Source organism: Pinus tabuliformis, chromosome 1_2 (genome assembly GCF_031772625.1).
Source record: "Pinus tabuliformis cultivar Carrire ecotype Pingquan chromosome 1_2, CPIR1, whole genome shotgun sequence".
Classification (NCBI taxonomy): domain Eukaryota; kingdom Viridiplantae; phylum Streptophyta; class Pinopsida; order Pinales; family Pinaceae; genus Pinus; species Pinus tabuliformis.
The window spans coordinates 129,143,096-129,154,559 of record NC_142298.1 but is presented as its reverse complement, the minus strand read 5'-3'; the positions used below and the strand labels follow the sequence as shown (position 1 = coordinate 129,154,559).

The 11,464-nt window shown below is 39.8% G+C and overlaps 1 pseudogene; it reads left to right on the top strand.

Annotated features, from left to right (window-relative positions):
* Positions 1-247: 247 nt before the first annotated feature.
* Positions 248-862, top strand: LOC149204856 (26S proteasome non-ATPase regulatory subunit 8 homolog A pseudogene; annotated as a pseudogene).
* The last annotated feature ends 10,602 nt before the right edge of the window (positions 863-11,464 follow it).

Genomic DNA, 11,464 nt, shown 5'->3' with positions numbered 1-11,464 from the left:
TATTCTTCAACTCCTCTGCCTCTAAGAAATCATCGGAACATCGGAGACTGGAAATATATCTCAATTAAGGATTCAGCATCACAAGGCTCAGAGCTAACCTTTTCGTAACTATTTTCCTGTTGAACCTCTTTCTTGTTCTGTTTTTCCCTTTGGATTTTTCTTGCAGCGAAATTCTTCTTTGTAATTAGTTGCAGGGTTTGAAGATGTCGAAATATCGGATTATCGTCGTTTCAAATAAAGGAAAGCCATGGAAAGAATGCTCTCGGGTGTATCTCAAGTATTCGATTGCTTCAAAGCCGCTTATACTAGAAATGATCTATCAACATGTTCAACTTTACTGTCTTAACTAAAGGTTATGTTGACAGGATTTCCAAGCCTCCCTCCCTTGTAGTGTGAATCACTTGCAGCGATTCGTTAACTAATGCTAGCAAGGGATATTTTTGAGCATGTTGTTGTTCTCAGTGTTAAAACTGAAGATCAATATGCCTTTGAGAGGGAATTCTTGTAGTTGAAGCTATATTACACAGATACAAGAGATATTATTCCACCATCTGATCAAGAATATCTAATCATGGGGCTCAATTTACTGCGTCTTCTGGTGCAAAACAGAATTGCAGAATTTCACACATAGTTGGAGCTCCTTTCACCTGAGGCACTTGAGAATTCATCCATTAAGCATGTTGTCAAATTAGATAAATAATTCATGGAAGGTTCCTATAGTTTTTTTCTCAGTGCTCAGCAGATAGTCCCACATGAAACTTATGTTTATTTCATGGACCGTCTTGCAAAAACTATCAAAGATCAAATCGCAGGATGCAGTGAGAAGGCATATGATTATTTATCACTACAAGATGCTAAGTAAATATTTACTCTCTGCCCTTCTTTACTCTCTACTTGAAGATCTTTGTCCTCCTCGCATTCAAAGTCCATGAGGATCTTCAAACCAGCGTGTTTTCTCACAAGCCTTGCATCTGCAAGAATTTGCAAAATATTTTGAGTTTATAATCATTCATCACACCATATCATATCAAAATGGCATGGAGAAGCCAAATTATCTGGTAGAGGGTGTTCACAAAGGAAAAGTCCAGTGATAACTTGATAAACGCTGCAAATATAACTCGATTGAATATTCTTTTCCCATCAAATAATATATAATCGAATGCTCATCAATGTGGGTCGTCGAGCCAAACCCAAAGCAGCCATCGCGATTAGTACTTCCACCCTTACCAATGCTCTACCAGAAGAATGGCCAAGAGAAAAACCAAAACAAGAAGAAACAAAAGCCATTAATAACTCTGTTCAGTATAATAAAAATAACAGTCAAATCCCGGTGCCAAGGAGCAGAATATATATTAACAAAAACCAGAGCGCGGTGAATAAACAGGGAGTGCAACCAGAGAGCATTAATGTAATGACTGGGGAGTGTAACCGGAGAGCATTAATGTAATAACCGGGGAGTGTAACCAGAGTGGTATAAAACACATATTAAACTACCGAGGACAGCGCTGAGGAGGTTTAAGGCCTGACACACTGACAAAGAAATGACCGCCAGCATACTATTCGAGTAGGAATAAAAACTGAGAGGTAAATAAATGCAATGCAAGAAGGACTAACACTAAAGGAAGAGCGTTACTACATGCAAATGTGGGTAGATATTGCAACTAGAATTTAGCTGAGAAAACATTTATGAAATGTAAAATTGATGGAAGAATTGACCTGCACAGAAAGGCCATAAAACAAGTGGCTCAAATATGAGCAGGGCAGGATATCGCTCGCTCTGATACCATGTTAAACACATACATGGCAGAGGAAATATGAAAGACAAACATTAGATTTCTTTTCGTATTCACAATGATACATATTTATAATACATAGGAGTGACCCTTGGTTTCATATTCCAAGTGGTCCCTTAGAATCCATTTGGTTGTTCAACTTCCACACAAACCCTTAGAGGATTAGGTGTCCAACTGGGGATGGAAGCTCCTTGGAGATGTCAAGAACACCATAGACCAAGTAGCCTTATCCATTGGGCATGGAGTCAAAAACCATTCAAAATACAAAACTCAATATTGCAAACCGACTGACACACTGAACTATAGACTAACTGCAAACTTTACTGGAAGATACTACTGAAAAATATGATCAGAATTGAGCTTATTCTATTGAAGAATCTAGGGCAAGAAAAGTTAAGATGATTTTTCGTTACATGATAACAATTTGTGAACTATTTAAACAATTTATCTTAGCTCGATGTTTACTTCATTATTAGCATGTGTATGTGAACTTCATCAAACTTCTATCGAAATAAAAGAGACAAGAACAAAAATGATTTGGCTTTCTGCCAGGGCCAAAACCTCTCCCTCTTGGAGAGGGAAAAACCACATGTAAATTCTTCTTATAGAGATTATATTGACAAATACCAAGACCATGACCCTTGAAATAATCTGCCTCTCCAAGACCAAGCCATCAATCCTCTTCGTGTCATTGCTGATATCATTCTCTTCGCTGCACCGTAGATATCATCACCATTGTGATCTTCATCACTGCTGCAACACTATGCTCTTCATTACTATTGCAACACCATGATCTTCATCACTACTGCAACTTACATGCCTTTACAATAGTATCACCAAGATCACTTGCTGCACTGAGATCCTCTGAGTCAATGAGATCACTGATATATGATCATGATCTATAATTACTATGATCACTGTTCCTCGAAGCATGTTGCTTTAACAAGATCTGAACACTGTGATGACTACGGATAATAATTATGCTGAGACAGAGATCTAGGATCATTACGATATCTAATAAATTGAGATCTTGTACATATACCTTGACTGTACTGCGATAAGTTGAGACTATGATCACGCCAAATTTGTCATGCTTCTTCATTGTTATGGATCCGAGACTGATCATATGATCACTGCAACTTACCAGGGTTATGGAGACATTGTTTAACCGAGGATAATCATCCAAATGAGATCCTACCGTGTATCCGCAATCATGACTACACCTAAAACCCAAAACAAGGTGCAGTCAAACCATTTGGTGGCTCCCTGTCTCATCCGCAACCTTGACTGCGACTTCTCCTCTATACCTACGGCTCTGTCTCACTACGACTACCTTATGACTGTGGCTTCATCTCCTCAATACTGCAACTACAACGACTTCTTACTGCGGCTTCATTACCTGAAATTTCAGAGAGATAGAAGTGTGAAGTTCTGTTCTTTTGAGCTAACCGTTCATGGGTATATATAGTGGTCAGGGTTCATATGTGAGCCGAAATAACTTCATGAACCGATGTGTCTTTATACGAAGCCGACATAACTTGTAGTTATGTATTTAATTCATATTTCTTTGTAGCTGATGTGATCATCTCCTTATTGCTTCGTTTACAGACTTCTTGTGCTTATTCTTGAGGCATTGATCTTGGTCTTGGAGGGATGCTACACTTGTTGAATACTTGTATACATTTACATGGATTCATGAAATGATTCTTTGAAAGAGAAATAAATCCTAAAGACATCAAGAAGAATTCTTTTACCTAGAGACACTTCTTGCTCATGAAACACATGTAGCAAGATTACAAAAAATAATTTGTTTCCTTTTATTACATCAAATACAAATATCATGTCATTATGAAGACTGAACCTAGTTACACTTTCTTCAACACTCCCTCTTAACTAGGGAGGTATTCATAATGGTACTTGGTCATTCTCAATCTAAAGAATTTCTCATAAGAAGAATCAGATTTCCAATCCATCTGTTATAGCATCATTTCAACCAACATTGTTTCCATTTACCAAGGCCTTGACTAACAACTCTATCTCTCACTTAGATCAGAGCACACAATGTTGGCGATACCAATGACTGATAGACACGCATCATCATTGTCTCTCTTAGGGTCATACCTGTTAGTGCCTGCCAGTCATGTCAGTCACCAGTGATCAAATATGCTCTTACAAGGTTTTGTTAGGGTGTTGAGGTCAAATTTTAGCATTTCATTAGGTTTCAAAATAAAATATGGTCACTAGTTTTTGTGACTAGCTCACTGTTGCTCCCTTCACTTACTCATGGTACTCATCACTCATCATGGTCATTGTATTCTTCGAGGTATCATATCTTCATTTAAGTGTCTTGGGTCATGAAATGGTTAAATTCCTCATTTTAGGTCATGGTCTAGGGTTTCACTCCATGTGTCATCATGATACAATATGTCAAAAAAAAACATGTCCATCATGTGAGTCAGTGGGTAAAGGGATTTAGTAGCTTAGGGAAAGAAAAATAAAGGTAAAGGTAATGTTTTATTTCAAATAAGAAAATGTTGCAGTACATTACCTCGTTTCATCATTTCTTAGAGGGACATATGATGTCATGCCACTACCAAAGCAAAAATCAACTTTCAAGCTACAAAGGACCATCCAAAGAATCAAAAGGGTTTCACTTTAGCATTCACAAGTTTAAGCATCTCCTTGGCAAATAAATAAACATCTGGCACCTCTTATGCATCCTTCATTTTGAAGAACTCAGTGAAAATCCCTCTCCTAGGGTTTCGCTGTGCTTTTGGTCTCCAAATGATTTTTCTTCATTGCAGTGAGAAAAATCCTAGTTTTTATGTTCCATAACCCTCTCACATACTTTATATACCCCTCCCAACCATTTCCCATACCCATTCCCTCCATTTCCCCTAATTTTCCCTAACCCTAGCTCAATGCTGCGTTTTTGCAAATTTGTAGGCTAGGACTGTGTTTTGGAATTTTTCATACCTTTCCCTCACTCTTTAATAGAAATTCCACCTCCTTACACTCCCTAACATCTATCCCTACCACCCAAAAGTTTCCCAAGAATTTGAAAAGCCCCTAACCCCTTCATTCCCCTCCATCTACAAGACTGTCTCAAATCCCATGCTTTCCTAAAACTAAACCCTAATTCTTCCTCCTAGTGAGCTATGGTTTCACCTTGGAAGTAGAGGCCACACACACTGAAAATAATAATTACAATAATGGAGGACATGTATGAAGAGTTGAGCCATCTAACATCAAAGAGATCAGTGCCTCACAAACTCATCAAGAGGTCATTTGCGACACACAGGGATGGTTTTCCTTCAAAGCATGTTTCTGGCCAAATGGAGATGAAATTGAGAAAAGTGGAGGAGGTTTTTGTCAATGATATACCAAGGGACAAAAACCTCCTTTAATGTTTACACAGGTATCATATATTGGGATATATGCAACTTTCATGGAGACCTATGTCAGAAAATCAAAAACTTTCAAGTTAATTTCCTGTTTTAGTCATGATGTTGTGGCACGGATTCCGAGTAAATGAAAACGAATTTCCAGAAACAGAGAGATTTTTTTCTTAAAAACATCACTATATACAATCACCTCTCTCAGGTTTCTAAAAATCCTTATGGTTAGATAGATATAGCTCTATATTTGAGCCTTTTTTTTGTAGAAAAACCAAAAATTTGCCAAAAACGCAGTGCCTTGGTGCTGAACTTTTTACTTAGGGCTCCAAATGATAAGTGACTTACATTTTTGGAAAGCGAATGACCTCCTCTCAAAACCCATTTCAACAGATTTCTCATACAAAGCTCAGATTTTGAGAAAAAGGAGAAAAAGGGGTCAACAATCATCATTCTGCCACTTTTTTTGACAGGCGCTGTGCTTCTGGAGACACCTTGGGAGAATGAGTTTTTGAAGGACTTCTCATGGGTCATTTTCAAAAATTCAAGGCTTTATGGAAACTAGATAGGCGAGGCTAGTTTACTGTTCTCTCACATCACAATGTGGACTCCAGGAAGGCACCTAAAAGTGGCCTCACAGTTGGTGCTGCGCTTCTGCAAATTTATGAGTTTTTATTTAAAATTTCAGTGTGTAATTTCCTAGGCTTTTAGTTTGACTTGGTCAAAGTCAAACGCATGATGTAATTGGAGTAGTTCGAGGTTAGATGATGTAATCATGAATAAATATACATGATAGGTTTTTTTATGGTTAATTAGGTCTCATTGAGGATGCAAATTTCAAAACAAATTCTAAGAGAAGAGTTTGTATTTGACCTTCTCACTCTCACTCTCACTTGTTGGTTGAGAGAATATTGGAAATAGTTCCACCACCTAGGAATTTGACTCCTGAAGGTGGGGAAGTGGTTCAATTGATTCTATATGTATCATTTCTCATTCAGAGAGAAGGGTTGGACGTTTGTAGAGAAGGTTTGTATATCATGTTCTCTTCAGCTAATACAGGAGCAGTTACAGCTATATTTCAGGAACTCTAGTTCAATGAGTCTATGATGTTGTTTCCTTTTTCTATCAGTTTCTAATGGATAAATCATCTCTCCTTACATGCTTTATCTTCTTCCTATGAATTTCCTTGCAGTTATATAGACAAAAATCTTGAATTTAAGCTCTGTTTATGTGGAATTCATACTTGTGTTTCTTTCCTTCTAAAGCTAATGAATTCATGCTTTCACATGCTCATTAGGTTCTCTCAAACTCAAAAATCTACACTACATTGACAAACACTCTAAGTGCACCATAACACAGTGAAATCTAGCTCCTTTTTATACTTGTCACTGCAAACTTGAAGCCTAGACCTAATTACCTGCTCTAAACCATAGTCTAGAAAACTTAAAACCCTAAATTCACAAATACTCAAAACAAACTTGCATATCTAGCATAAAATTTGTTATTTACAGTTATTCATTGAAAAATCCTTTGAGAGATCCCTCTCTTGTTCAGTATGGCTAGCTACTGAGCTGAAAGTGGTTAGAGGTTACCTCTTTTGATCTCCTCCTCAGCCTAGGACATTGTAGGGGATAACAATACACACCCGGGTTTTCTCCGAGTATGCGCTACTAGGACTATTCTCATCTTGGGTTCCCAACCCTCAATAATATCGGTCCTCTTTCCCACTCTTGTCTTGGATGCCCTACCACATCCTCAAAGAGTGTCAGATGCCAGATGATTACACAATCCTCCATTCTTTCTTCTAAACTGTAGGTTTTAACCCTGTACAGAAATTACCTGCATACGAATTCTAAAACACAGAAAATAAACAATGCGAGAGCATAACACATAAAACACATATACACAGAGATTTTCCCCTGGATCCCAAAACCGGGACTACCAGCTTAATTTTTCATTATATTCCTTTCAATGTTACAATACATATTTATACATGCCGAAGCATCTAATATCATGGACCGAAAACCATCGCGTCCAAAACCAAGGACCGAAAACCATAGGTAGGTTCGCCCAACCTAATATAGGGTCCAAAAAAAAAATTTCCCGGGGCGCTGTCCCAGACCCCATAGAGGGGGCTACCCGGCCCCCTCAAACCCCCCGGACAGGGGGGGCTACCGCCCCCCATGACCCCCTCGCTGCGCAATCGGCGCAACGAAGGGGGGGCTCCGTCCCCCCCTCTAACCCCCCGGTTCACTACGTGGGTTAGTCGTGGAAAGAATATAACACAACCAAACAATCTCCCACTTGTTGTTTTCTTTCCACAGGGGGCCACAGGAGAGCTTAGTCATTTTTCCAGCCCTGAAAATGCCCATTGTTTCTCTACACCAAGAGAACTTCTCAGAGCTCACAGATTTTGTCAATGCATCTCCAGTATTCTTCAAAGTGTCCACCTTTACCAGCAACACCTTTTTGTCTTCTATCATATCCCTCACAAAGTGATACTGAACATCAATGTGCTTTGTCTTTGAATGATAAGCAGGGTTCTTTGCCAAGGAAATTGCACTTTGGCTGTCACAGTCTATTCTTATAGCTCCCTGTACTAACTCCATACTTGAACACAATCTCTGCAACCAAACTGCTTCCTTGCTTGCATGAGTGGCTGCCATGTATTCTGCCTCTGTAGTTGATAGTGCCACTATAGGTTGTTTCTTACTCATCCAACTGGCTGCACCTCCAAATAGGTTAAACACATACCCACTTATAGATCTTCTCTGATCCAGATCTCCAGCCCAGTCTGCATCAACAAAGCCACGAATATCCAACACTCTGTCCAATCCTGGTCTTCCTTGGTAGCATAAACCATAATCACTAGTGCCAAACCCGCTTCACTACTGTCCAATGCTCCTTCCCTGGTTTTGACATAAACCTGCTCAATACTCCCACTGCATGTGCAATGTCTGGTCGAGTACAGACCATTGCATACATCAGGCTACCGACTGTACTCACATATGGAACACGAGACATGTCCTCTTCCTCTTCTTGTGTCTTGGGACACTGTTCAGAAGATAACCTCACACCTACAGGAACAGGAACCTTCACTGGTTTACTATCTTGCATATTAAACCTCTGCAGTATTGTCTCGACATACTTCCTCTGGTTTAACCAGAGCTTCCTCTTTGCCCGATCTCTTTTAATTTCCATGCCCAAAATATAGTTTGCAGCACTAATATCTTTCATGTCGAATTTGGAGGACAATTGGGTCTTCAAATCCTGGATAATTTCTTTGTCATTTCCAACCAGCAACATATCATCCACATACAAGACCAGATAAATAACACGGTCACCAATTAATTTAAAATACACACAGTGATCTGCTTTGCTTCTAGTGAAGCCAAGTCCCCGTATAAATGTATCAAATTTCTGATACCACATCCTTGGTGACTGTTTTAACCCATACAGAGACTTCTTTAACTTGCATACCAGTTCTTTCTTACCCTTCACCGCAAAGCCTTCAGGTTGCTTCATGTAGATTTCCTCTTCCAAATCCCCATGAAGAAATGTTGTCTTCACATCCATTTGTTCTACCTCAAAATCAAAAGCAGCAGCAACAGATAAAAGTAACCTAATAGAAGTTACCTTGGCAACAGGAGAAAAAATATCACCAAAATCAATTCCTGGCACTTGGGAATAACCTTTTGCTACCAACCGAGCTTTGTATTTCTCCACCTTCCCTTCTGCATTTGTCTTCTTTTTGAACACCCATTTGCTGCCAATGGGTTTCCTTCCAGCCGGCAACTCCACCAGATCCCAAGCCTCATTTTTGTGCAAAGGTGCCATTTCATCAACCATGGCCTCTTTCCATAGTTTTCCATCCTCTGAATCCACTGCTTCCTTCACAGTTCTGGGATCATCATCAGTAATAGACAAAGCAAAATTTGAACAGAAAGTAGATGGACTATACCTTTCTGGCTGCCTTCTTTCTCGAATTGATCTTCTCAGAGCTGGAGTTTGTGGCTCTTCATCTTCTGATTCCTCCTCTGTTGTATAGTCTGATTCTTCCTCCTTTAGCTCAAACTCTATCTTCTCAGGTTCCTTTGGTTGGACTTCATGTTTAATAACATCTTTTACCTCTCTGAACACCACATCTCGGCTTTACACAACCTTCTGTGTGACTGGGTTCCAAATATTATAACCCTTTAAACCATCCTTATACCCAATAAAGATGCACTTTTCAGATTTACTATCCAACTTGGTTCGTTTCTCCTTTGGAACATGTACATATGCATCACATCCAAATACCCTCAGATGTGAAAGAGAGGGTTTCTTACCAGTCCATACTTCTTGTGGAGTCTTATCCTCCAATGCTGATGAAGGTGACCTGTTGACCAAGTAACATGTAGTATCCACCACCTCTACCCAGAATTCCTGTCCTAACCCGGCACCACTGAGCATGCTTCTTGCCCTTTCCATCAATGTCTTGTTCATTATTTCTGCGACTCCATTTTGCTGAGGTGTATATGGAGTAGTCTTCTTCCATGCTATACCACACTTCTTACAGAATTCTTCAAATTTCTTGCTGCAAAACTCTCCACCATTATCTGTCCTCAGCACCTTTATCTTCTTCTCTGTCTGATTTTCCACCAGAGCCTTAAATTCTTTAAACCTGTCAAAGACTTCAGATTTCTTCTTAAGGAAATATATCCATGTATTCCTTGAGAAGTCATCTATAAATGATACATAGTACATAGACTTACCCAGTGATGGAACCTTCACAGGTCCAAACACATCACTGTGCACAAGCTCTAATATCTGTTTCGCCCTCTTAGCACCAGAGGGGAAACTCACCCGATTCTGCTTCCCATATACACAATTTTCATAGAAATCAAAATCCAGAGAGCTATTACTCATACCTTCTACAATACCTTTACCACGAAGTATTCGAAGGCCCTTCTCTCCAATATGTCCAAGCCTTTGATGCCACAACATGGTCTTCTCTCCAAAGACCACTAGATTTTCAGCTCCACTTTCAGGAACCACAGAACTGTTGCACCCATCAACAACAGTGCTACCATGCAGCTTGTACAGAGTTCCAGTCTGAACTCCCCGCATCAATACCAGTGCTCCCCGAACCATCTTGCAGGTATCCTTCTCGAACACTGTTTTTACACCTGCATCATCCAACTTGCTTACAGAAATCAGATTTCTGGCCAATGCAGGAATATGCAGAACACCCGGAAGTGTTCTAACCCTTCCACCTTGCAACTTCAACTTTAATTTTCCGCGACCAATGATTCTAGCCTTCCTATCATCTCCTAAGAAGACATCACCACCATCGTATTTCTCATACTCATAGAACCACTCTCTATGGGGAGTGAAGTGAAAGGATGCACCTGAGTCAATCAACCATGCCTCATGATCTACATGTGTACTTGAAGAAGCCAAGTACACATCCCCACCTTCATCTGAGGTGGTTTTCACCTCTGCAGAAGGAGCATCATCTGATCCCTTTCCTTTATCAGGAGCTTTAGATTTACAGTCCCTTTTGAAGTGTCCTTCCTTTCCGCATTTCCAGCACACCACCTTTACAGGTTTTCCTGGAGATTTAGATCTCCCACTCGATGACTTATTTTTGTTTCTATTCTGGGACCGTCCTCGTACAGACAAGGCATCACCATTCTGGCTCTCCATATTTTTCCGTCTCATCTCCTCCGTCAGCAAGGCTGAGACTATTTCATCAAACTGCAAAGCAGTTGCATTGCTACCTATTGCAATAACCAGACTATCCCACGAATCTGGTAGAGAACACAACAAACTGATGCACTTATCTTCATCTGAAATTTTAATATCAACAGACGCTAACTGACTTACCACAGTATTAAATGCATTCAGATGCTTTGTCACCAAGTCTCCATCTTTCATCATCAGGTTATACAGCTTTTTCCGCAGGAACAGTTTATTTACCAGAGACTTAGATTGGTACAAAGTCCCTAACTTGTCCCACAAAGCCTTCGCCGTAGCTTCCCATGATACATTCAACAATACTAAATCTGAGACACACAATCGTATTGTGCTCTTTGCCTTCCGATCCAACTTCTTCCATTCTTCATCGGTCACTCCCGTTGGTTTAGTACCTGGATCTACTGCGATCCACTGATCTTTATCCACCAACAGATCCTCCATCTTGAGTTTCCACAACTCAAAACTCTGACCATTGAACTTCTCGATCTCTATCTTTCCACTGCTCGCCATCTTCTTTCACCACTAAAATCGATCTCC